The sequence below is a fragment of the Nanorana parkeri genome, unplaced genomic scaffold (genome assembly GCF_000935625.1).
Source record: "Nanorana parkeri isolate BGI_ZX_2015 unplaced genomic scaffold, ASM93562v1 scaffold828, whole genome shotgun sequence".
NCBI classification, from domain to species: domain Eukaryota; kingdom Metazoa; phylum Chordata; class Amphibia; order Anura; family Dicroglossidae; genus Nanorana; species Nanorana parkeri.
Window position 1 is genome coordinate 637,552 of NW_017307096.1, and position 27,585 is coordinate 665,136.

Sequence of the window (27,585 nt, forward strand, 5' to 3'; positions counted from 1 at the left end):
TTGTGGAAATAAAATATATAATACAAAAAGATAAAAGATAAAAATATATAATGTCTTTTATTTTTTATCTTTTATCTTTTTTACCATTTGTCATAGACATATTTATAATATTATATATTTTATTTCCTTATATATCTTTTCCACAATATTTTTTCACTTGATTTTGGTCAAACACTCATGTTGTATTGCACATAGTATTTAAGGTGGATCCACTCCCACAGGATTATAGATTCAGTTCCTAAACCAACACGTTTTTTTCTAAAAGAACGATAAAAAATGTTTTTATGTATAGTGTTTTACACATAAATGTATCACTCATTTATATATAAAGAAGACAGCAACTCACTTTATTTAAATTTATTCATCCAATTAACATTTTATGTTTTGCACATATTCACGGACACATTGTTTTTTACACATTGGTATTTGTTAAAGTATACCGGGAGACTCGTAGCGCTGTGCCACTGACCAATTAACCATTGAGGCTCCTTAGCCTGAGTTTCAGCAGCTTGTAGAACATCCGGTTTCTCTTCGTTTTATTTTTATCTTTATTTTTCCCTCTCCATTAGCGCAGAATATCTGTTCTTCCATTATCAAATGAAACCTTAATTAAACCATTCATTCTAATTTCTCAATTAATTTGTATGCTTATATTAGAGTGTTATATAAGCATGAAAAAAGATATCTAGTTATTTTGTTTCTACCAGTATTTCAGTTTCTATTTAATCATTTTTGAAAGAACTTGCATATATTTTCCCTTTTTTAAGGCTGTAACCACAAATGTTTTGTTTTCGTTTGAACTATTATTTTGCTGTCTAATTAGTTCTGTTTTATACAACAATTTTGTATTCTCCACACATGCCTAATTATTTTAAACCTTTGACACCCCCTTCATGCTCCTTCCCCACTCCTTCCACGTGTACTTTTCATTTCTCCATTACAACATTCTGGCCTATCACCCTTCTTTCGCTCTTTTTGGGTTTACTTAGCGCTCCTTCCCATGAGTGCAAACAACCTTTGGACAATCAGCATTCCCCATGACACATCGCATAAAACCACTGTGATTCTATTAAGGATACTGATAAGGTTATTCACAAAAGGGTAAAGAGTTTGGAGAAGGCAGGAGCAGTGAACAATCTAGGACAACATAGCTGAACTGGAAAGTGAGCTGAATTGGGATAATTTTTGTCCAAATCCGCTATGTTGTCCTAGATTGTTCACTTCTCCTGCCTATTCCAAACTCTTCACCCTTTTGTGAATAACCCTGTGAGTTCCCTGTGTAGCAATACATGCTGGGTTATATTCCTGACACTCATTAGAACTGAGGGAGCTATTTGTATGAGTGGTGAAATATCTTCATCTTTACAGAACAAGTCCAGTTAAATGTAACTAACTACTACTAGATGTACATGTATCTATATTCTTCCATTAATATATTTAATTGAAAGTTGTTTCCAGGCAGGGAAAAATATATTGAAGCAAGTTCCCCAGCATTATTTTAGGACAGTTAGCAGAAAATGATGCCTGCTAAGCCACACAATTTTTTCTATTAAGGAGACTGGATATCGTACCTCACTATTTCTGCACTAGGTTACTCTCAATGCCTCCATGTTCGTTCTGCAAGGTTCATCTACATTACTAAGCCTCACAGACTCCTCCACATGCTGTTGGGATGGATAGGTTTTTGAGCTGGGTGATAAATGTCTCCAGACTTTAAAGAATATTTTTTTTTGCTTAGCAGGAAAGGTAAGTAAAGAAATTACAAAAAAGGTCTTTGTCTAGCTGGATTGAGGGAAGGTTTAAAAGAAGACAATCTGCCTAGAGACGGAATTTATCACCTCAGCAGTATCTGCTGTCAGTCAGGCCCCCAACAGCAGTGCCTTGACTTTAGTGCAGAGAGCATTTCAGCACGTGACACCCCACTGCAGCTCTGCAAAGTCTACAGGTGCCCCACAGGTGGTCAACCCAGTTCAGGACATGGCAGGCTGCACACAAAGAGCTGATAGCCACGTGTACAGAAACCTAGACAGTTAGTTATGGGAAACTCAATTTGTGGGGGGCACCAGAACAAGAGATTATGGAAAATCGTCCCATAGGGAAACCTGTTACAGTTGTTACTGTCTAAGAATGGTATTCCCCTCAATTAGTAGAGATTTCATCTCATTTCTTGTTGCATCTCACAGACAGCAACTAAATCGATAATAAAGATTTAGCACACCAGACTCCTTCAAGGATAGTCAATCATGAATTTATTCAAAACTTATGTCAAATACACAAGCTCTTTCGGGACCACACAGGATCCCTTCATCAGGCATAGCAGTGACTGATGAAGGGATACTGTGTGGTCCCGAAAGCGCTTGTGTATTTGACATAAGTTTTGAATAAATTCACGATTGACTATCCTTGAAGGAGTCTGGTGTGCTGGTGACATCTCTTTATTATCTGCAACTGGCGGCGCCATCCGCGGTCATTCCAAGCACCCTTCCCCATATTTGGGATTATCCGGTAATGAGTGCAACAAACCTTTCTCTTCACAGCAACTAAATATAATCCTTCCAATAGGACACAGACAGGAAAGTGATACGGACTTTACCCATTCTTACTTCATAAAAATAAAGAAAAAATAAACATTTTGGCTATACATACACTTTAAGTTTGAGTGGTGCACTTTTCAACCCTTCTTGGTAATTTAGTTTAGCCAAAATGTTTAGATGTACATCCTTGCATTTTTGTTAGCAGGCAACTTCTATTTTACATCCTCTGTGAAAACTGGTTTATGCCCAAGTGCTTTAACAAACATTTTACTCTTTATCCATTCAAACTTCCTATATAAGTTTGAATCTGATTGGCGGCTAAGATAACTTTTGTAGTCTTGCCATTTTTCATACCATATTTTCTGTAGGTCAGAGGGAGCAGTTGGTGTTCCAGCATCTCAAGCAGGAGAGTTTTTAAGTTGCCAGATCACACTGACAAGAAACAGTAGGGTACAATGGTGCACTACAGCAGTGACAAGTTGTGAAGTTTAGTTAATGAACAATAAGCCTGTTATTCTTTTATGCATCTCAAGGCTTGTTTGCTATTTTGTTGGAGGGTAACATTGAAAATCGTATATAGGGTGTATTTTGCATGATGTAGCACTAGCATAGCATTTGTTATAAAGTTATTTACAAAAAACTGAAGCAACCATTGAACAGTTCCATTTTGCAACACCTCACATTCTTTGCTTAGATTAGAAATGGTAATCTGATCAAGTGCTAAGGACAACACTACTTTTTAGTTTGAGTTTTATCTGCTCCGGCTTTCATCAATCAACCCCTTTGAAGTTTTATGTCACTAAATGTTCTACAAAGTTTTGGCCTGTACTTTTTTGCAGAGGTCAGACTGAATTGGTAGCACTCTCTAGGCCTGTAATACCTCACCTTGGTGATGGATGTGCACATTAACTAGGGAAGCTCTGAAAGGAAAGAAAAATGTGCAGCAGACAGCAAACATGTTAGGAGACATTGCTGCATCTGTCAAAGGGGATGATGGAGTTGTGTGTTCTTTAAGGGAAACACCCATCATAAAGAAGTTAAGCAGCCTGTCTTCCTGCCTGTCTATTCCTGCCTGTGTGTATGCATGAATCAGTTACATAAGAATGGCTACTTGCAGTTTTTGGGATGGGGTTAAAGTGGCTTCCAAAGAAGCCAAGAACTTAGAGTCAAACACAAATATTCTTGTAAAGTGCTGACCTTCTGTCTTATTAAAAAAAAAAAAAAATCATAACCTGCTAGTTTAGACTCTGAAATATCTTATACAGCAAATAGCAATGTTTTACAAGTAGTAGCTCACATTGACCATCATTTTCGTACTTGATAATGGTCAAAATACAACCCCAATTGCAAAAAAAATTGAGACGCGGTGTAAAATCTACATAAAAACATAATGCACTGATTTGCAAATCTCATAAGCTCATATTTTATTCACAATAGAAAATATGTAACATGTTTAAACTGAGAAAATGTACCATTTTAAGAAAAAATAGGTACTTTTTAACTGATGGCAGCAACACCTCTCAAAAGAGTTGAGACAGGGCCATCCCCACTTCTTTTCACAACACTCTGTAAACTAAGGAAAATCAGTTGCTGGAGTTTTGGAAGAGGAATGATGTCCCATTCTTGCCTGATAAAGGATTCTAACTGCTCAACAGTCCTGGGTCTTCTTTGTTGTATTTTCTGCTTCAAGATGTGCCGAATATTTTAAAGTGGTGAAAGGTCTGGACTGCAGGCAGGCCAATTAAGCACCCCGGACTCTTCTACTGTGAAGCCATGCTGTTCTCATAGATGCAGTTTAGCATTGTTCTGCTGAAATATGCAGGGCTTTCCCTGAAAAAGACGACAGCTGGATGGGAGCATATGCTGCTAAAAACCTAGATATATGTTTCAGCATTGATGTGCCTTTGCAGATGTTCAAGCTGCCCATTCCATACGCACAAATGCACCCCCATACCATCAGAGATGCTAATAACAAGCCAGAATGTCCCTCTCCTCTTTAGTCTGGAGGACACAGCACCCATGGTTTCAAACAATTATGTCAAATTTTGATTAGTCTGACCACAGAACAGTTTTCGACTTTGCAACAGACCATTTTAACTGAGCTTTGGCCTGGAGAAGACGGCTGCGTTTCTGCATCATGTTCAGATATGGCTTCCTCAGCTTCCTGGGCCAATCAGCATCGAGCTGATCAAACAGCATGGAGCTGGCTTCCTGGCCAATCAGAAAGCTTCTCGATTGGCCGGGAAGCCAGCTTTATGTTCCCTCGTGGCACTGCCGTTCAGAGGAAATCTCCCTCTGACCAGAAGTTCCGGTATCAGGGGTAAGTACTCGCCCAAATACTCAGTATCGGTGCATCCCTAGTTACTATGTATGATGATATATATTGTGTATTGCTTTAGAGCCAATTTCCATTTACAAATGTCTTAGAATAAGATGATATCCTTTCATCGGACAATAAAGCATTATTGCAATCCAGTGGTACATAAACACAAGCTTAAGCTTCTCAGCTATTCCTCAGCATAATCTAAGCCCATAGAGCCTGACATTTCTGACCCACCGGTCTGTACTGCAATGGTGGTATATCAATAGAAACATACATGTGTAAAACTAAGGGGGCTATTCACTAAGCTGCCGAAGGCAACTGAGTGATAACCAAGCCAAAGTGAAGTGAGCCAAATGCCGTTTGGCTATTTACTTCAGCTGAGTACGACTGATTTCAGCCGAACATCAGCTGGCTTCAGGTGCTTTCGGTTCAGCCGAACATGCTCAGCATGTTTGGCTGAGCCAAAGTGAATAACCCGTTTGACTCAGTCGATCCAACATCTGGACTGGCTGGGCAGAACGTTCATTAACTGCTGTTAGGGGCAGAACAGCAGAAAGAAAATATCAGTTATTTTGTTCACTACCACCAAGGTAGAGAACAGAATTTTTAAAAAAAATTTAAACAAAAGAGAAAAAAAGCGTAGGTACCCCTCTCAAACCATACCAGACCCTTTAGGTCTAGTAGGAATGTTAAGAGGGACCCCCCATGTTAAAAATAAAAAAGTGTGTGGGGTTCCCCCCAAAAGTCATAACAAGCCCTTTATGTCTGGAAGGAATTTTAAGGAGGAACCCCACCACAAAAAGATGGCCAAAAAACATGGGTTCCCCCCTAAACTTTCCAATCAGACCCATGATCCAAGCAGGGCAGGAAAGGGGGGGACGAATGAGCACACAGCCCCCAACCCCCTTGCCCTCAGCATTAGGAGGGTGATTTTCCAGGGGTCACCCCTGGAAAAGCACCTTGCCCCCATGTTGATGAGGAGAAGGGCCTCTTTCCCATAACTCTGGCCTGGTGGTTGTGGGGGTCTGCGGGCAGAGGCATCCATTTGCATTGGGGTACCCCCTTTCATAAATGGGACACCCAGATGCTGCTCCCCCTTGAGTGAGTAAGGGGTACTTGTACCCCTAATTCACTGAAGGGTTAACAAAAATTGTAAATAAAAAAACTTTTAGAAAAAAATAATTTAATTGAGAAAAAAAAAGTTAACAATTCCCAAAATGTATCCAACAAAGTAATCCAGGGTTAATCACATCATCCAGCGATGTTCACGCCGACTCATCAAAAGAAAAATAAACCCGATGCCCGCCGACCCGCAGCACATGGCGAACTCCCGCCGCAATACGAACAATTGGACAAGTGCCCTCTGAATATAAACAAATAGGCAGAGGTAGTGGTGACATCACCTCTGGCTCCACCTATATATTGACATCTGTCTGGCACCTGCCAAACACTATTGCAAGTCCCAGAACAAATGGGCAGAGTCGGCCGTGACTTCACGGCTGGCTCCGCCCATTTGTTGTCATACAATGAAAGGCTACTTCCTCAAATGATACATACAACTATAGATAGTCTAGTAGCAGGATTGGTACCCTTTGGTTGCCAGGAATGTGAAGCAGGCAGAACAAGCTATAGGTATGGTGTGGTAGATGGGTGAAAATGTAGGAAGGGTTGTGGCACAGCAGAAATTAGGGCCACTTCAGCATTTGAGCTTGGTTTCTGCTTATGTAATAAGCATAGGGTGGGAGGAATCTTGTCTTGTGTTTAAACTAAATAACTGTTGCATAGATGATTCTCAGTATCTTAATATATGGAATCGGTAATTAACATGTCAGTCTCTTGTAAAGGATATCTCTCTCTCGTACAACAGTCTCTTATACTGATCAGCAATCTCTAGAATTACACCTCTTGGTTGTGAAATGGCAATCCCCTATGACATACTATCTCTCTCTTGCATCTTGACATTTTCTTGTAACCCAGCAGCAGTGAAAGTTGGTTTTGGGTAGAGCTCGATGTGAAATTCTGAAGGTTGAGTTAAGTTGCAGTATAGCATAGTGCACTAAAATGCAATGCAATGTTTTATAGACAACAGAAGAAAAAAGGCAGGAATTGAGGTCAAGAGCAACTGAGAGATATTTTACCAGAAAAAAAGAGGCAATATAAAACATGATAGAAACTGTTTGCTTCTAATGGACATTCAGAATGAATTTATGATCTTTGTCAGTTCACATTAGCTCACTGCACAAGCAATCTGCAGGGAATACAGAATCCTATTTTACATTTTTTTTTTCTGGTATATATGTGACAGGAGGAAAATACTTATGATATATGTACTGGTGGTTTATATATTTCCTGCATCTAGATGTCTGTCTGTCTGTCCACATTCATATGGGTGACCACAGTAAAACTGTTGCTTTTGATAAAGATGTGCAGTCAGAAAATAATCCTTTATTGATAAAGACTTTAATCGCTACTGACTAAAACATATTTTTCTAGGAGTAGAAGGTCATTCAGTCTATCAGTGTAGCTGGTCACACTGATTGATTGCTGACTCTTTAATTGGCTCACTGGAGTGGTGACGTCTCTGTCACTATTCCCAGGCAACAGTGGGCTGGAGCAGAGAGTTAGTGCTACAAAGAAGAAAGTAAGGAGGATGTATGGGAGGTTGTGCTCTCTCCTCTTTCAGCACCTCCCTTTGGACATTGGGAGGACTTGTGTGACCAGAAGGAGATGGAGACTACTGCCTGGAAACAGAGTGCCTGGAACTAAATGAAGGGGTGTGGGGGACAAACTTGGCTCAAATGATTGACACTATACTTTATTATTTATGTATAGCAACCATTGACTGCTTTTGCCTGTGTAGTCTCACATCTGCCTGTTGCTTATGTATTGACATCACAGCCTGTCACTTGAGTATTGCCACCATTACCAATTCCAGGTTAAGAATTGGGCCCTAGTAGGTCTTCATTTTCTCTGAACTATAGCTTTAATCTATAGAAAAAATCAAAACAAGTATAAATTAATACACTGACACACTCACTATACTTAAAATGTACTTATCAGAACATCACTTCAGATAATTCCATAGTTTAAGGTAAGATAGATCCTTTAATTCGAATAGAGCACTCAATAGATAGGCTTGTACTGTATCAGTAAAAAAAAGAACATCAGAATAAAAAGTATAAAATGAAGAAGCAATCATTATAAATGGTACTTAATAAGACCCTGTCCCCAGATCCCCGCTTTAAAAACACATGTCCTACAGCAAGTTATGTTGGCTGAATGCCTCAGTTTAAATCTGTTAAATACATTCTAGGAACATCAAAACAAAAGGTGTGTATGGTCTTACATTTGTTAGTTTTCTTTCTAAAGTAGCCACAGAGTAGAAATGCCTGTGTCCTTAAAAAAAGTGGGACCCTTGCTCTCTGTAGGGAAGCAGTGATCTCATTGTAGAGGTCCTTCATGCCCCCTACTGAGTCAGATCTCCAATTAGTGGGGAGCATCAGCTTTTCTTACTGCAAAGCTATAGGTATGACTAATTAAGGGGCATGTCAGACCTCTGTAATAAAGGGACGCCATACACTGTGCACATTTTGGCCAGTTCTTAAAGGGTTTTTAAGCCCTTGCGTGTTTTTGCATATATCTACTGCTAGCAAGCAGTAGATATATGCAAAACAACATTTAAAAAAATCTTTTAAAAATAATTTAAACTTACCTCGTGTCTTTGCCGCGCGCTTCCGTCCGAAAATCTGAAGAGTCTTGGGCGACCGCATGCCCACTTCAGATGTTCGGCCAGGAGACGAGGAGAGACACAAGGTAAGTCTATGGAGCAGCATGCACCCCCACAGACATCGTGGGACAGCAGAGGAGGACAGAGGAGTTAGCGCTGGAGGGGACAGCTGAAAAGGACAGTAAAGAAGCTAGGATTAAGAGACATAATTTAAGGTAAGTGCCTACAGCAGGATTGGGAGGGGGGAAAAAACTTTGACTATAATGTCACTTTAGGAACCCTTAATAAGCTGATCAAAGGAACCAGTCGGAAAATCTTTGTATGAACAGAGCTGGCAGCCAATGAGCATACAAAAAATTAAAATACAAAAAAACAGCGGATTGATTGAGAAATCTGCGTTATTTTTTTCATTCAGCCTGTGGCTCAAGGGTCTCACTTTTTTTCCTCAGGCTATAGCTTATTATAGAGAGAAATAAAACTATAAGCCACTGAACATCTTTTGATGCACCTGGAATATATTTAGCTGATTTAAACTAAGGGTTCAATTGAGCTTTAAATCAGAAACAACTTTCAAAATCCATGAAAATGCCTCCTCTTTCATGATCTAGCTGGGTGCTGCCATCTTGAATGTGGCTTCAGCAGCCTCAAAAAACTCCATTGATACTTCACTGTAGTCCTGCACATAGCTACAGCCAACTGTGCACTCTCCATATTCAGGAGATTTGAATTGTCTATTTACAACACAGGCTCATCTGATTGCTGTGGCAGATGTTACTGGCAGTTGACACATACCAGCATAATGCTTCGCCAATGTTATCTATATGTGCACCCTGCATGATTCCTCCATAGCAAAGTCACAGTGAGACTGTGCTGTGAACCATTAACACACACATGTGACAGGGACGTGCGGTCTGGGGAGGCAGGTGAGACAGAGCCTCACCTAGTATTATGTAAGAAAAAGCTGACAGCTTTTTCTCCATTCAGATCGGCTTGTAACTGGTTACACAGCAGAGAAAGCCTCCCCGCTGTATAACCTGTCATGGACCGAGCGCTGCATGTTAATAAAAGGCAATGCTGCATCTGACTTTTGACAGCTAAGTTAGGTTACACATCAGCGGGCTTCCCCACTGCTTGCGTAACCAAACATAGTGAGGCAAGAGCTCTACTCTATGTTAGAGGCTTGAGCTCCATTGGTCAAAGCTGTCCAATCAAAAAAAACACTGAGGACATTGATCTCGAACCCTCACCAGTGACAAGCAATTGAGGGACAGGGATGCTACTCCCTGTCCCCTCACTTTCTCTTCCCTCCCTCTTTCACATTATCTTGGTGACCGGGTTGGGGGGGCTTTGGTGGGATGGGGTTGGGGCTTTGGCAGAATGGGGGTGGGGTGTGCTGGGGCAGGGCTGGGGAATGTCTCACCCAGCACAGAAGGTACTGAACATCAATGGCATGTGATATAGCTGCAAGTGGAAGCAATGAGGGACCAGGAGACAGATCCAACACTCCAGGACATGTCAGATCTCATGCTTGAAACCTGAAGAAATAACATTTTAAAGTACACATGTGCCCAAACTATGGACTTGAGTTTTTGCAAACCCTAACAAGCAGTAAACGAGCTTTAAAACAAGCCACCAATGAGCTTTCTAGTTGTGTGTACTGTAAAGTAATTTATCCTTAAAAATTCTTAAAGATCACAACAGAGACTCTAACATTTGGTTGTAGTGCAGTTCTAGCAGTTCACAGCACACTGTGTTTATTTACATTAGAAGACTGACAGGTGCCAGGTACCTGCTTTCCCTAGAATGTAGCTCAATTTTCTGGGCCTCAGTTGGGAACTGTAAAGATGGATTTCTCCACAATGCCTATAGTTACAGAGGTAAATGCTTTTTTTCCAGAATATTTAAATACATGAATGTGTATAGTCTGGGCATAGGTTCACTTAAATAGTTAGTGGGGAAATCTGTAAATAGGTATTTACAATACTGCTACAAAGCCTTAAATTAAAAAATGGCGTCTGGTGACAGGGACTCTTTTGGAGCCAGAAAAAAAATCCCCCACAAGCTGATAAATAGCTGTCTGATCCAGCACTCTTGAACCCTGTAATCCTTCATCCATTGCACAGTGCTCATTTTCAAAAGGTCTAAAACAGTTAGGACAGTATCTATATACAGATCCGCATGGCAATAGCAACCCCACTCTTGTGGTGATTGTTATGGATTGGGGCTGCTGTGTGGATCCATAAATGGATACTATAGCAAGTGTTCCAGATCTTTACAAATTTAGGTTACTGTTGGTCTTATGAGTTTGGCAGCATTTAGTGGTTGTGGTAGGTTGTAAGTACCCATAGATAAAAAGTTAGCACTGAGCTCTGACTGAAGGATTACCATTAAATGTGACAAAAATATTCTGTAACCAAGATGACATTACTCCCACTTCTGTTTAGATAAATACATTGTACACATGTTGAATACAATAGCACAACCACTTGGAAGTGTTGACTCTAATAGTGCCTGATGCTTAGAAATACCTTTGACAATGGGCATCTGTAGCTGCTAAAGATTAGCTTCAGGTTGGACCTGGACCCAGCCTGTTCACAGTTTAGTACATTGCTGATCAAACTGGCCAGATTTGGTCATGGTCATGGTGATATTCAGTCAATGACATCACGCATCATCCCTGGATGTTTTTACTAACAGTAGTCTACAGGTCATCGTGGCAGTGGGTCCTCATCTTTGATCCTAGCTCTACTTTGCTAGGTGACATGTCTGACAACGGGTTTAAATTGTGGTACATTGTTTAACTTTTTAATGGAATTTTTTATGTAATAAATATTTCATGGTGTAGGTGTCTTTGTTTCGGTTTAATGTTTTTTTCTGGAGAATAGGTAATAAGAGCTACTTATGTATACCCCTTACTTATTCCTCTATGAAGGAGTGAATATCTGGGAGGTATTTTTATGAAGTGACCTCCCAGATTCTGATATATTCCTCCCAACCCCTTATCCTCTGGGGGACCAGATGTGGAGATCATGCCCTTGTCCCCTCAATGACAGGACAAGGTGCCTTGAAGAGGGGGCAGGCAACTGTTGCAAAGTTAAGGGGAGCTCCACACTGTTATTCCTCTTTCTTTTAAATGAGTAAAAAAATGGTGTGGTGTCCCTTTTAAAATTCATAACAGACCCTTTTCCAGGCATCCAGCCTACATGGCCAAGGAGAGGAGGGCAGAGAGCATGTTGTCTCCCCTTCCTGTATCGTACCAGACCACATGTCTTTTAACCTTGCAAGGGGTAAGGGGCGTGGTATCCTGGGTGATATCACTGACAACATTTTATTAATGACATCACCTAGGATTCTTGGCTGGTATATTTACAAATGCCAGCTAGCTGGGGATCTATCATTTTGTGACATATGACAAAAAAAGTGCTTCTATTTGTTTAACTTGCACTGTTCTTCATATGCAGCTTTAAGGCATCCCCCATGTTCGTTATGTAAATGATTTGACAGAATGATCATGACAGTGCCCAGCTAACCATGCACATGGTTAAAAAGTTTACAAATTAGTTTTGAAAAATGCCAGAAAACATAGCAATAGAACTCAATAAAGTTTGGTGCTTTGTTCAGGATTCTCAGATGACCTGCTGGGTTCACTGAATTTCCTGCAACCCGAACCTTGCCCAGTTTGCTCATCTCTACTTGTTGCCATGAGATGTGCATATCTGTCGCTGCCCTTATTTTCCACCTTCTGGGTTTTTTTACTGTATTCATTGTAATAGACATGTGCACTAGGAAAAAATTGTTTAGTTTCGTTTCGATTCAGATTTTGCGTTTAGTTTTTCGGCATTCAGGTCCGAAAGTCAACTAGTTGCGGGATTCAGACTAAATTCGTTAGCGGTAGTCTGTACGAAATGTCGTTTAATTTTAGTTTGTTCGTGGCAGCAAAGACATTCGAGAGGGAAAAAAATCCCCTCAAATGTAATTTTGCTGCAACGAAATTTCGTCCAACAAACAAAATTTCATACAGACTACCGCTAACAAAATTCAGATTTGTTTGCATTCATTATATCTGTAATTCAAAATTCGGATACATCCGAACCTCCAAATTTCCGAAATTTCGTCTGAATTTTGATTCGAAACGAATCGCGCATGTCTACATTGTAATAAGTTTATTTTTTCATCCTTCATTGATAGACCTGAATAAAAACTCCACTTTCTCTAAATAAAAACTATAAAATATAAAAAATTTGCTAAGAAGAAAACAATTGTGCAATGTATTGCTTTTAAAAGTTCCTTTCCCATACTGAGCACAAGGGATATCTGCAACGTAAAATAGAAATCTGTAGACTTTCTGCACAAATGGGGTGCAGAATGCCCACAGAAATCACATTCTCTGCCTGTTTGGATGAAATTAAACTTTATATAAAACAAAAAACATGTATATATTGCAGCTTACCACTCTCTAAATGTGGTGGCTTCATTTGTTTTATGTTTCAGGTATATTTTTACCCAGTAATCCTGCAAATAACACATTGCCTGCCCTAGGTTGGCTACCCATACTCACATATTGGATCTATGCAGGGAGTAGCATTGCCACCTTGTAGTCCAAATCAAGCTGTTCTCCTGATTTGGACTATAAACACAACTTCCTCTTAATCTACATTACATGAGGAGTGGTAGGATTTGTAGTTTCCAGAAAATAGCTGACAAGACAGAAAACACAGGATGCAACACTGATTCTGCACTTCTGGTAAGATTAACAGGTATTTTCTGATCCTGCAGAACATATACTTAGCCTGAAAAAAGCAAACTAATCCACCCACAACACCCAAGGGCTGGTAAATGGCAATATATTTAACTTTTGGTCTTGGATTTAGATATACTTTGAAGCACATCCTGTATCTTGAGGCTTGATAAAGAGGCAACCCCTCAAGCCTCAAGATACGGTATCTTGAGGCTTGATAAAGAGGCAACCCCTCGAAACGCGTAGCCACTGGAGACACCCGATACTTTTGTACCCCTGTGACCACAGCCCGACTGCCAGCACTGACACGCGGCGCACGGGGTCACTCAGCCGCACGTAGCTCCTCCCCCCTTGCTGTCTGCTCCTGACGGACGCGGCTCGGCCCGGCCAGTCGAGTTTGTGGACGGTCAAACAGATGCACATCCATTCCAGACCAGCCTCCCACACCACCGGAGACACCAGGATCGATCCAAGCAGATGATCGTACAGACAACAGGGGAGCTCCTAATTGTAAGTCCCCTTTTCTACCACTGTGACATTGCCATAGACACCTAAACCCCACACTCTAAAGATCTAATAGTGTGCCTGACTCTGTCCTCATCTATATGTCCACTGGTCCCTTCGCCTGATCATACTCACCTACTCACACACAAGGAATTTTGGTAGTTGCGCTCCTGATCTTTTGTTTGTTTTCGTGGTTTCTAATAGACAGGGTCCTCTCCCTGTAACAAGGAGATCTGCACACCTTTACATAACAGCCACCTGTTTGAAGCCTGTCTGCCCTACAGGAGTGCCCTTTATCTTTTGTGTTTTTTATTTGCACTTTAAAGACTGCAACACTTGATTTATAGTTGTCAAAATGTGTACTACATTGTGAAAACCTTTAAATATTTTAACAAATGTTAAAAAATGTAAACAAAAAATTTAATAGAAAACATGGAGTAGACATTTTGGTATTGATTTCTTCTTGCTAAGTTCTGCATGCCTGCAAGAGTGCTCACAGAGAAAAATATGGCAACTGTTTTACATTACAGTGGTTGGTTTTCAATGAGCCCTGCTATGATCACTGAGCAAATTGCATCAGATATAAAAATGAAAATCATAACATTATTAGGTCATATGCTAATTTCAAATACTTCTAAAGTATACGATTATCCCTTTACCATTTTGGTGCGGAACAGAGTCCATTAACATCTTAGTAATTGGCAGCCAGTCATAATAGTTGAACACCATGAGAGGAATTCATTAAGTGAAGAAAATCTACTCCAATTTGTGTCATTTAAAATTGAGGAGATAATCTCTTCGGAATAAATTCAGAAGTACTTTTCTTCATGAGAACCCGTTTATAATTCTGGTTGGTACACAATTTCCTCTTTTTGTTAGATAGTTACATATGGAAAATGTTCAAGTGTACCAATGAATAAAATATAATCAGCAAATGGAAACGCTATAAGCTTTGAATATAAATTGGTGTCTTCTGAAATAGGCATGACAGCTCAGTAATTTCAACAATTGTACTATTAAACCTAAACCATCTTTTAAGCTAAAAATCTATCGGTATGTCCTGTATATACAGGCATTGTGGCTCTTAGAATACAGCTCAGGGTGGGTGTGCATAATAAAGGATCTATTTATAATAAATCTTGCACCCAGCCATATGCTGGATGAATGGCATTCCCATCACTAGATGGAGCCAAGAGGTGTAGGTTTTTCCTATGCTTCTGGACTCCATCTAGTTGTTAAAATGCCATGTGAACGGCATTCGCCCAGTGTATGGCTTGGTGGAAGATTTGTAAACAGACTCCAAATGAAATTCAAGAAAGAATTGTGGGGTCCAAAGAGTATTAAACGTGTTGATAAATTTACTTGGAAATGCAGCGTTTAAAAATTAAAGGCTGCGTTTGCCGAGCTTTGCTTGCAGTTCAAACACACCTCAATAGAACATACTACATAGAAAGAAATGTTTTCTATAATAAATGTTTTCTCCTGATTTTGTTCTGAAATAGATTTAACTCCTGGAATTCCTCCACTGTACATTCAGATATGAATTGAGCTACTATTTTAATTTAAAAATGTAAACCTGGGAACCAGATCGTAGAAGTATATCAGCCAAACCATTGGTGGAGCAGATTTTTTGTTTTTGTTTATTATTAGTTTCAATGCTTTAAACGTTTGTTAAAGAGCATCTATCATGAAAGAAGTGATCAACAATTTATAGTTATAATCAAGTAGTAACCTCTTTTAACCCCTTCATGACTGAGCTTGTTTTTAGTTTCTCTTTGTAAATGACTGAAGCACCTTTGACATTTGTGCTGTGTGATTCTTCCATGTCAGTAATATACTTTCTTACAAAGTGCTCCCACACACATTATATATTGTTTTTTAGGAGACAGATATGGCTATTTATATCACATATGTGTACCTAATGCCTCACTTAGACAAAATATAAAAAAAGAGTAAAAAAACGTAAAGAAAAACACTTTTTCCCCAGTTTTGATTTGTAGTATTTTTTTTACAAAAACAGCACAGCTATAAAAACTTTAATACATACATTTATTTATTTGTCCTTTATTTGGAAAAAAAACTTGCATCCCTAGGATTTTAGAAAATGTTCTGTACTACTCGGCCTAAAACGAAAACCTAACATTTTAATCTTTTTTCTCTAAAAGCTAAACGTGGTCACCTGGCATACGATGTCACTGTCACTAAGGGGTCTATTCACTATGCTGCCGAGGGCAGCCGAGTGAATGACCGATCAGAAGTGAAGTGAGTCGAACACTGTTCGGCTATTCACTTCAGGCTGGTACGGCTGATTTCAGCCGTACATCGGCTGAAATCCGCCGTACATCGGCCTGCTTCGTGTGGCTTCGGGTCGGCCGAACCGAAGGGGTCCTGGGGCCGAAGCAAACCGAAGGATCGGCCGAAGCTACGGCCAGATCCCCCGGCAGCTTCGTGAATAGACCCCTAAGTGTCACACTTAGTGACAGTGACATACTTTGAACATCACTCTCATGAGGGGTATAAAAAATTAACCCCTTAGGGTGAAAAACAAATTTGCAGCTCAGCTGCAGAATTTCATTGTAAAGGGTTAATTTTTTTATACATAGTATAAAATATATATTTAAATATGTCATTTTTATTTGTTACATTTATTTTTGTTACATTTAATTTTTTAAACTTTTCAAAAAAAATTAAACTTTTTTACATTTGTATTTAATTTAATTATATCAAGCAGTCATTGTGAATTAATCTCCCTATTACTGCTTAATTAATTAATTTTTGGTTTTTATTAGGCTGCTTTAAACTTAATAACCTTAGTGACACTGATCCTGCAGCATTTCATTATCAGATGTCACTAAATGTTTTCTGATCGTTCCAACAACGATCAGAAACCTGCAACATTCTTTCAGGAATATAAACATTATATACAGTTTACGTGGCCAGTCATTTGGGCACTTCGTGGCGGGATGTACAGTGTTCGTCTCCCGTCACAAAGGGGTTAAAGTAAATTGTGCACATCATTTGTTTTTGTTTTTTTAAATTATCTGTAACTATATTAGCTTTGTAAGCATCTATATAAAGAAGGTGTCAAGTTTAGCCTTGGTTGTATTATTTTGTCAAGCCTGTAAGATGTGGCCTTCCTCTTATGCTTTAGTCCATCTGTTCAAAAATTTCTACCATTTTCATAGTTCAGCTATTCTGCTCGGTACCTCCCTGGTACCGAGCAGAATAGAAAATAAGTGAAAATAAAGGAAAATAAATAGTTGAATAAATATGAAAAAAATTTAAACAAATAGTCAAATAAAAAATAAAGATATTTTAAAGAAAATAAAAAAAACAATTGGGCGGAGCTAGCGGTGACAATTGAATAACCCCCATAGTTAAAAAGTGTATAAAACAGTTTAAAAAGATATACACTTTTAACTAACATGCAATTAAATTGATCTAAATACATTAGGGCACATTCACACAATGTGTTGCAGGACCACACGTTATGTACATGTGGTGGGCTGTGGTGCCATTCACTGTGATTTAGAAATTGCTACAGGTATGGTTTTAGGTTTCTTCTGGCGTAATAGGCAGCCATTGAAATGAATGTGCATTACCACACCACAACAGACTTGAACAGTGTAACTGGGCATCCAGCAATAACCTTTTCTTTTTTTAGATAATTTTTTTATGCACAATGCATGTATTGCCAGTGATAGTGTTTTGGTAATATTGTTAATGCCCTGCAGCCAGAAGTAAAATTACAATTGGTTTCAGCAAATAAGTTTCCTTGGTTTATGTACAACTATAAATCTTCTATCTATTTTTACCATGAGACAGAATGACTTTGAATGATTCACAGTTCACAACAACCTCATACTTTTGTGCCAGACTGAATCATAGAACTTTTATGGAGGAACAACCGCAGTAGCCTGAAAAATCATTTAAATAGAAAGACCACAGGGCATGAAGCACATCCAAACAAATGATTACACTTATTTTAGTAGCTAAACATTATTACTGACCAGATTAAAATGCTCTTTGGTATTCTGGTCTCATAATACTCATGATAGCAAAACTGCAAGGTGAATCAAAATAGAGGGGGATATCCTTTGTGAGCTGAAAAAAATGCACCCATGTTTGTTTTTGTGATGTAAACAATGTAAAACATCTGACCTAGCTAAGAAAAGTAAAACAAAAATAAATAAATAAAATAACACAAGAAAAATGGAAAAAATAGGATTTTAACCACTTGCTGACCAGGTGTTTACACCCCCTTGCTGGCCAGGCCATTTTTCAGTATTTAGCGCTGCAGTACTTTGACTGACATTTATTCCCTCATGCAACTCTGTACTGAAATGAATTTTATACAATTTTGTGGGGACAGATAGAGCTTTCTTTTGGTGGTATTTATTCACCTCTGTGGTTTTTATTTTTTACTAAGGAACAATTGCTGACAATTTTGAAGAAAAAAGTTTTTTTTACATTGTTAGGAAACAATATGACCCAATTTTTGGTAAAATATCAAAGACGGGATCAAGTCGGGTAAATAGACACCAAGCATGTCAAGCTTTAAAATTGCGCGCCTCTGCGAAATCGCAAAAACTGCCCATATGCAAAATTGACCATAGGCAACACTTTTGAAAGCTTTTACCGCTCATCAGTTTTGTGTTATGAGGGATTAATGACCCTAGAATTATTGCTCTCACTGCGACGTTCGCGGCAATATGTAACACATGCGGCATAATGGGCACAATCGTCATTTTTGCAGGTATGCAGACCTGATGCATGTGGGGACTTTAAAACAAAATTTTAGTTTTTTTAATTATTTTTCATGTGTAACTGAAATTTTTTTTGCAACTTTTATGTTTTTTTTCCAATTTTTTTTTCACTTAACTTTCTTGCTATTACATAGGGGGCTAAGAAAACCCTCTATGTGATAGCAAAGACCCCTAATGTCACCCAGGACCCCCAAAAGAAGCTGATAAAGCAGAGATCTGCTTCATCAGCTTCTCTCCAGCGTCTTAAGCTGTAGAGTGACACAAGAATGCGGAAGTAATGTAATATACATCACTTCTGCATTCTGACAGCGGAGAGGGGACCGGAGGGAGATCATGTACCGATCTCCCTCAGAGCCCCTTTCACAGAGCCACTATGCTGCTCCGCTGTGCGAGCCCCACACCAGCGTGACAGTGGGAGGGGGGAGCACGACACACACCGACAGCTTATACAAGCGATCCATAGCTGGCGGATAGCTTCTATGTTAACAGGGATCACTGCCTGTTTTTAAATTTAGGCAGTTTCCTGTGTGGTGCGTGCGAGTGGGCGGTCCTTGCGGGATGTTTAAATACGCCCACTCAGATCTAGGGAAATCCCGGCCGGCCGTTGAAAGGGGCATTACCACCATACATTTTTTTTTCTTTTTTACAAAAACACATTGGGATATATAAATAACAAGTTTGAACTAATTAAAACATACAAAAATTATTCACATACCGCATAAAGTGAACCTGTGCGAAACAACAACAGTGAAACAAGCAGTGAAACAGTTTAAAACAAGCCACCATTAACCTGTGTATCCAAAAGCATTGTGTTGAAAATAATTTTCAAAGTTTACAGCAGAGGCAATAAAAACCTATATTTTACTATGAGAACAAATCTTGGCAGGCTGCCAGCCTTATAATGTAAACACACAGTAGGTGTTTCTGTGCTGTTGGAAACTGACTCTAGAGTCTTTGTTGTGATCTTTTAGGATTTTTTGAGAATAAAATTCTGCAAATTAAAAGCAACTGGGGGTGGGTGCTTGCTTTAAAGCTCTTTTACTGCTTGTTAATTTATTTAGGTACTGATTATCTATAATATGTAAACAGATTAATATCCATAGTCTGGGCACAGGTGCACGTTAAGCTAATATGTCATATATAAAAGAATAAAAATGTAAGAATTATGTTAAAACTGATACACCGCTATGCTATTATTATACTATAATCATATAAAAATACAAAATATAACACATGGGTTACATTTATAAAGCAGCAAATGTGACATTTACCAAACATTCACTGCAGATGAGTTTTCTTTGTAAATGTGTTTAAGTGATTCACATGCAGAGAATGTTTGGTGAATGTTTGTTATTGTTTTATAAATAACAAATTATATAAATATGTAAAAAATATCTTAAAATGTCCCTCAACTCATCTCTTTATGTGCAAAAGACTTCTCTGCATTCTTCAACTTGTCCGCCTTGCATGAGCCTCTACCACTTACCTTGTGCAGGCAAGGGTTAACTTTGAATGGGCGGCAATTGCAGTAACTGTCAGTGTCTTTAGGTGAGCTCTGGTGCGTTGCAAAAAAATGCAGCATGCCATACATTTTTCAATTTTCAAAACACTGCAATCCACCGCTACTCAATTACAATCTGATCAGGGCACTTATAAAGCACTCTAAGGCCCACTGATTATTTAGAGGCGGCTTTTTCTTTTTGTGCATAAAAGAGTTGAACGTAAGGACATTTTAAGATATGGTCTGATATGTGTTTGTTGTAGATTTATGTATTTAACACACAAAAAGTTACATTTAGAGTTACATTTGTGTTATGGGTGATTATTAAGACGACTTACAAATAGCACTGTATCGATTTTGCCATATATTTTTTCCCCTAAAAATATCAATGTATCTGTATCTTACAAACTGCAATGCTGTCACGTGCCTGGTAAGAGACCGGAAGGTGAGGAGGCTTCTCTTGCGGCTCGTGTCTCTCTACCCCTGGAAGTAGGGACAGGGAGCAGGCAGACAGCGAGGAGCACGAGTGCCGTGCAGGATGAGTCCAGAAGTCCTCTGAGCGGATGGTATCCAGGCTAAGACGGGAGACTGAAGCCAGGTCAGGGGAGCCAAAAGTCGGAGCCAGCCGGGCAGCAGGGTACACAATCGAGAGGCAAAAGCAGAGTCCAGAAACAGGCCGAGGTCAGGGGCAGGCGGCAATCCAAATAGCAAGGTCCAAAAACAAGCTGGGTCACAGGAGGCAAGGCAGGAGCAGGCACAGGAACAACTAGCTGAGAAAGACCATCAGCAAAGGAGCAAGGGCAGACTCACTCTATATAGTGGAGCTAGATCCAATTAGCTGCATCACTTCCTGTGCGACGGCCGTTGCACGTGTTTCTGTGCACTTACGGTTTGGGTCACTTCCGGTTTGGGTCACTTCCGGTTTGGGTCACTTCTGGTTTCGGCGCGCATGCGCAGCCGCCATCTTGCCCTTACAGTGCATGGTCACTTCCGGTTTTGGTCACTTCCGGTTTCGGCGTGCATGCGCAGCCGCCATCTTGCCCTTACAAATGCACTATGTTCTAGATCTGGTCCGAAAAATGGTGTGAACCCAGCCTAATTTGATAAGCACTTTGAGTCCCCAAGGAAAAGCAATATATAAATTAACCAGGTCTAAACACCTGGTCTTGAAGTGGTTAATATCAACTTCCTGTGCACTCATCCTTTTCTGACCTGTTATCCGTTACATTCTTCCCAGATCTGTTGGTATACTACAGAACACCTCCTTCTATATTATGGAGAAGAGAAGTAGGTGTTCTGTAGGTCCAACATGCTTCTTGTCCTTGGGTGACAACACTGCTCCTCTATATACTGGTAGGATCACCAGTTGAACATAAAAAAGCCTGACACAAGAAAACTAATGCAGCCACCACAGCTAAGGGCTGGCAAGCTGCAATATATTACATGCTTGTTCTTGTGCTTAGAAACAATTTTGGGTCTATTTACAAAATGTAATTGCATAGCTTTTTCATCCAGCAAAACTGCATGTAACTGTTGTGAGAATGGGGCAAAAACAAATGTTTTTAGTGTAATTTATCTTTTGGTCAAATGTTCTTCAATAGGTATATTCATACAGAACAGGGTGAATGGGGAAAATATCTGAGGATCATAGGAAGAAAATAAATATTAGTTAGGAGATACAATGTTACAATTGGAGGGAATTAGCATATAAATATAACCATTCATACTACTGTGATAGCAATACATCTATTTATATGCTCATTCTCTCCAGCATTCTCTTGAATTATATCTCGTTAGTAACATTATTATTATTATTATTATTATTACAGTTATTTATATAGCGCCGACTATTTACGCAGCACTTTACATAGTTGCACGTTCACATCAGTCCCTACCCTCAAGGAGCTTACAATCCAAGGTCCCTAGAAAATACAGTGCTACAATTCAAGAGACCGATGGAGGAAATGAGCATATAAATGTAACCACTGATGCTACGGGGATAGCTATAGATATATTTATATGTTCATGCACTCCTGAATTTTCCTGAATTGTATCTTGTTATTAACATAATATTTCCTATGATCCTCAGCTTCATCTAATGGCCATAATGTGGTATTTTCCCCATTCACGGATTCAATTTTTGCCCCTTCTCAGCTTGTTAGCTCAAACGAAACGAATGTACCTGCAGTTTTGCTGGATGAATAAGCAATGCAATTTTTTCATTAAAAAGACCCCTTTTATGTAGGCTTGATGCAGATTTACACATAGTACAATAAAAGTAACCATTGAATTTGCTTGACACATTGTAAAACTTCACGTGCACTGTGTTTTTTACATCATGTACAAGGTTTAATGCCCACAGTAGTCTAGGCACCTTTAACCTTCTTTTGTGTTGCCAATTGTTTTGTTATTTTTGTAACCTTCAGTGAAACATTGCATAAGGATTGAGAATGAAAGACTAACTAAACTCTGGAAGATGTGTCCTCCCAAAAATAAAGGCAACCAGAGGTCAAATGACTGGTTACCAGTATTGCCTATGGTCTCCCTTCGTTACTGGCCTACTATGCCTTGTTCTGCACTGCATCTCTGTGTGGAGGTCACCATATTGATAACGGCAGGGATGTGCTTCCTCGTGTCAGAGCCTCCTTGAAGGAGAATAGTTTGCAGCACAGTGACATCACCAAATCTCACTCCAAATCTCCTGAAACTAGTGTTAAGAGACAGCAGTGCCTTAGACCTCACACACACATGAATACACATGAATATACAGCTATGAGCAGTGCCTACGCAACATTACATTCTAAAAAGTACTGATATTTTTCAGGAGGAATTTAAGACAAAGTTACATTTTCAGGGTCCTGCTTAGGCACGTTTAACATTTCTAAATGTTCCTTAACATAGCAAATGTACTCCATCCAGTCTTTCCACAGGAATCCACAGTAAACATTTGTCAACAGATTTGCAGTCATGCTTTTTTTTTTTAACACTTGCCAAGGGTGTAACACATAAAATAAATATACACAATAAAGAAAAAAAAACACAAACACGACCACAGGGCATCTTTCCTGACCCCCTGTATTAGATGACTTCTATCAATGCACTAAGTTAGTCGTTTCTATGACTAAAGATTTATTTCACATTCTGTTTATGGTCGGGAGGGCTGATAAAGCTAGACATAGGGTATAATTTACTATTTGTCAAGTCAATCGGTAAGGGTGCATTTTATTAATGCTGATATTTCACGTCTTATATCTTATGAACTGGTTTATTGCAGGTGGTTTCAGTCTGACAGGTGCTAGGTGGGAATTTATTGCACAGATGCTTCAAATGCTGGGACATATTTATTTATGCACATAGACTGAAGAGATGGAGAACAAGAAGAAATAGTCACACAGGAAGTTAAAGGAGAACAGCAGTAAAAACGCAAAATGAAGTTACAGTATAGATGAGCAATATGAAGAGCTTTTTATCTATATTATTTAAATGCTTATTTGAGAAGAAAATGTAAACCAGCTAATAAACATAATGGGGGGTGGGGGATTTATCAAACTGGAGTTGACAAATTCTGCAGCAGTTGCCTATGGCAACAAATCAGCTTCTCTCTTCAGTTTGTACAGTTAATCTTTGAAAATGAAAGGTGGATGCTGATTGGTTGTCATGCACAGCTGCTCCCGATTTTGTCTGCTCCAGTTTTGATAAATTTCCCTCACTGTTTCTACATAACTGAGCAACCCTCATGCACGGACTGCTCCTTTACAATATTAGCTATAGGCAAGGTTTACAGTCATTACAATGTTTCTATATGTCCAGTTTGTAGTTAGATGCGGTTTTGTTTTATTATATACAAGTAATTTTAGCCTATTTTTAACTGATTCCTACATCTTCATATGCAACTTTCTGCACTGTGTCTTGTGATAGTTGGCAATACATGTACGTTGTCCTGAATTGAAATAGGTATTGGACCACATTCATATAGATAAAAATATGCCTATGCCTGTTACTCTTCACTGGATAAAAGGGGCTCGGAGCATACTGATTTCTCGATCTATGTAGAAAAGTCAACTAGTCTTTTTTGAAGATTCCTAAGGTGTCATTATTCATAATGACATAAATTACTTGTGTATCCGTTGTGGGCACTCTAAATACAATGTACCGACATTCTGTCATTTAAGCAAAAATTATTTCAAAATGTCTGCCTAGGAATCTTCGCATCATTTTTTATAAGTCCTGATTCTGTTTCACTGCAGTTTTTCTTATGGAAGGAGGTCAGAGAAAAAAAGATACAAGACGTATATGTTCCATTTTTGTTTTTTTTTACAGTAATAGCAGAATGAGGGTAGGATGATGAAAACCCCATTAATTCATGTAACTTTTTAGATACAGTTGTGAACAAAGGGAAATATCTCACTATTTGTTTTTTAACATTTATTTGAACAGAGTGAATTGGTTAAGAGATCCAATTGACAGTGACATTACAGACAAATAAAAGAAAAGCTATTATAATTGCCTTTTCAAGGCCTCTTCCTCTTTTCTTTGCTACTCTTGTGACCAAAAACATAGGCATTTGGTCACTTGATCTCTGCTAAATTGAAGGAAATCAGTCAAACTGAGCTCTGTTCCTAACATTCACCAAATGCCTAATTATGTAGCAATGAATACATCATAGAAGGTTTCTTAGGAAAGTATGTCCTGCGGACCAAAACTGTGTACATATTTTTAAATTAATATTTTTGTACAGTTAAATCTTTATTTAAAGAAAATATGAAGACGAGTCTTTGTCACTACGGGAAAGTAGGACAAATTCCTAGGGGTACCTGAACATACCTGCAGCAGCCTCCCAAACCTTTCTATCATGGCTAAATCTCTCTTCTCTTTAATGACAAAATCTCTCTAAGGGCTAGTTTACACCAGTTTACTCCAGAGTGTTTGCATGCGTTTTTTATGTGTTCCTTTGTGATCCAATGCAGCTAAAATAGGGCAAGCAATATTTTTCCTTACTGCATCGGAATGGACTGCACTGATGTGAGCATAGCACCAGAAATCCCATAGGAAAGCATTGTGATGCAGCTGCCAAAATGAACGGACTGCACCACAACTGCATCTTGTGTGAACTAGCCCTAAGATGTGAAGAACCATTGCAGTTCACTGCATCTTTAGTATACCATCACCTGTCTGCAGGTTTTGGCTTTAATATCTCTGAAGGCTTACACCCTTTAAATTCCTGTTGTAACAATGGCTTAAAAGGCCCCTGGACATGCATCTGAAATGCTGTTTAAAAGATTTTAACAATCTTTTTTGTAAACGTTTGTTTTCTTTTTTTTTCCACTATAGCTTTATAATGGCTGTTTCAAGCCATTGCATGCCAAGTGACACTGATGGGGTCTGGAAAAATTGCAAATAAGTTAAGTAAGCCTGCCCAGTGCCCTTAAACAGCAAAGAACCAGGTTCACCAAAACACTGTTTTCTGTTTTGGAGCTTTTACAGTGCTTAAGACTCTCTTCCCATTAAGACTCTCTTCCCATCCCCATATTGTAACACTTGATCGGCTGCTCAGGCACCCAACATTGTGTTGTGGGGAGAAGAGGAGTGTGCTACATGCTCCTCAATAGCTAGATTTTGACCATAGCAGTAGAGGCACAGAGGTAAGAGAAGTAAGTATATGTGCAGGGTGAAGAGAGCAACATTAAAGTAGTATTAAACTCTCAAATTACTTTTCAATAATGAACCCAGATCTAACAAACATACATTGCCCAGCAAAGTGTTTCCTTATATTTTTGACCAAGCACTTACAGTAGTCATGTTTCTGAACAGCTGCTTCCAAATATCTCAGCTCAGCTTCCCTGAACATCCTGTCCAGTGCAAATATCACAAGGGAGAGCACAATCTTCAGCAAATCTACTAACTTGTAGAAGGGTGGAGGAAGGAGAGGGGGCCATGGGGCAGGGTATTAGCTTGCTTTGCTTTGTCTGTGTGTTTTAAGAGGCACACACAGCTCGCCAGCACACACAAGGGTGGTTGCATAAAACTCTGCTTGAGAAAGAAGGCACTCTAAAACAGGTCAGGACCAGTGCTCAGGGGACCAGCCAATTATGTAGGAAACTAACTTTTAAACATCAACAAGTAGTATCCATTGTCAGTGATTTATTCTGCAATTGGAATAGCTTAAAATCCTTTTGACTTTAATATCATTTTAAAGCACAACTGAATGTTCCATTTATATCAGCTAAATACCTTCCAGATACATCAAAGCAAAATGTTACGGTTTATTTTCTAATGTTCCTACATTTTAAGTTAAAAAAAGTCTGTCCTCTGCCAGAAGTTGCAAAGTGGGACCCTTGCTTTCTGCACAGTAGCAGTGACCTCATTGCAGTTCCGACATGCCCTCTACTGAGTCAGGCCTCTACCTGCAATCGGCAATGCTCATGTTCCCCACTGATTGCAAAGCTCTAGCCCTGACTCAGTAGGGGGCCTGCCAAACCACTGCCAATAGATCACTGCTTCCCCACAGCGAGAAAGGGCCCAACACAGCAACATGCTGGCAGGGAACAGGCTTTTCTACTCAGGCTGTGGCTGTTTCTAAAGAAACAAGCTGTAAGACGTTGCACCCCTTTTGTTTTAATACATCTGGAATAGATTTAGCTGAATTAATCTAAAAGTTAATTTGAGCCTTACAGTGAATTTGTTGCTTCATCCTGCATGGCCAAAGCACATGTTCACTTTAACCCTTTAGAATAATTTAATAGAATCATAGCAGATAATGTTGTTGTTTTTTTTCAAGACTCTTGTCTCCTAGGTAAATCAGAACTCCAGCCAAAAAATAATGAGATAAAAATGAATAACCCATGAGAAAGTTAAAATAACAAAACCAGTTTTTGCTGCAATATTCAGCTTTAATCCAGAGATTTCCTCAGTAGTGCTTTTTTCTGAGGCTAGATGTTCTCCATCTGATATCAGCATCATTCAACCCATTTTCTCTGAGCTCAGGTCATCCTGTAGCTGCCCTAGCCTGTGATTGGACAGTCATAGGAGAAGCAGCACTGAGATCAATCTCTTTTGCTCACTTTGCTCCTATCAGCATGCTTCTTGTCAGGACATATACTGATTAGCTCCCTGTACTACTTTTTCCTCTAACACTGTACAGGGACTCCAAGAGGCTGATTCCAGGTCAAATTCAAACACTTATGCTGCCAGCATTTAAGAAATACATTCAGTGATGTATTAATTATTACAGAGCGGCATTAATGTGTGTCTTTTACTGTATATCTACCTAGAGTTCAACTTTAACTATATAGTCTGGATTGTGATATTATATAATCAACATTTATTTTCCACTAACAGACTTTATCTTATCAGAGCACTCACTTTTCTCTATAATGTCTCTTAATATATCTTTATAAGGGTGCTGGCTTGTTCTTCCACTTCCTCCTTGAAGCATCCTACACATCATGGTAGTAGCAGAAGGCCAGGAGTTAAATAGTAATATTGTCAAAAG

General features: G+C 39.1%; 1 protein-coding gene across 1 annotated transcript in view; it reads left to right on the plus strand.

Annotated features, from left to right (window-relative positions):
* GRIN3A (glutamate ionotropic receptor NMDA type subunit 3A) overlaps window positions 1–27,585 on the plus strand; it is a 264,558-nt gene that overhangs the window by 165,205 nt on the left and 71,768 nt on the right. The window lies entirely within an intron of this gene.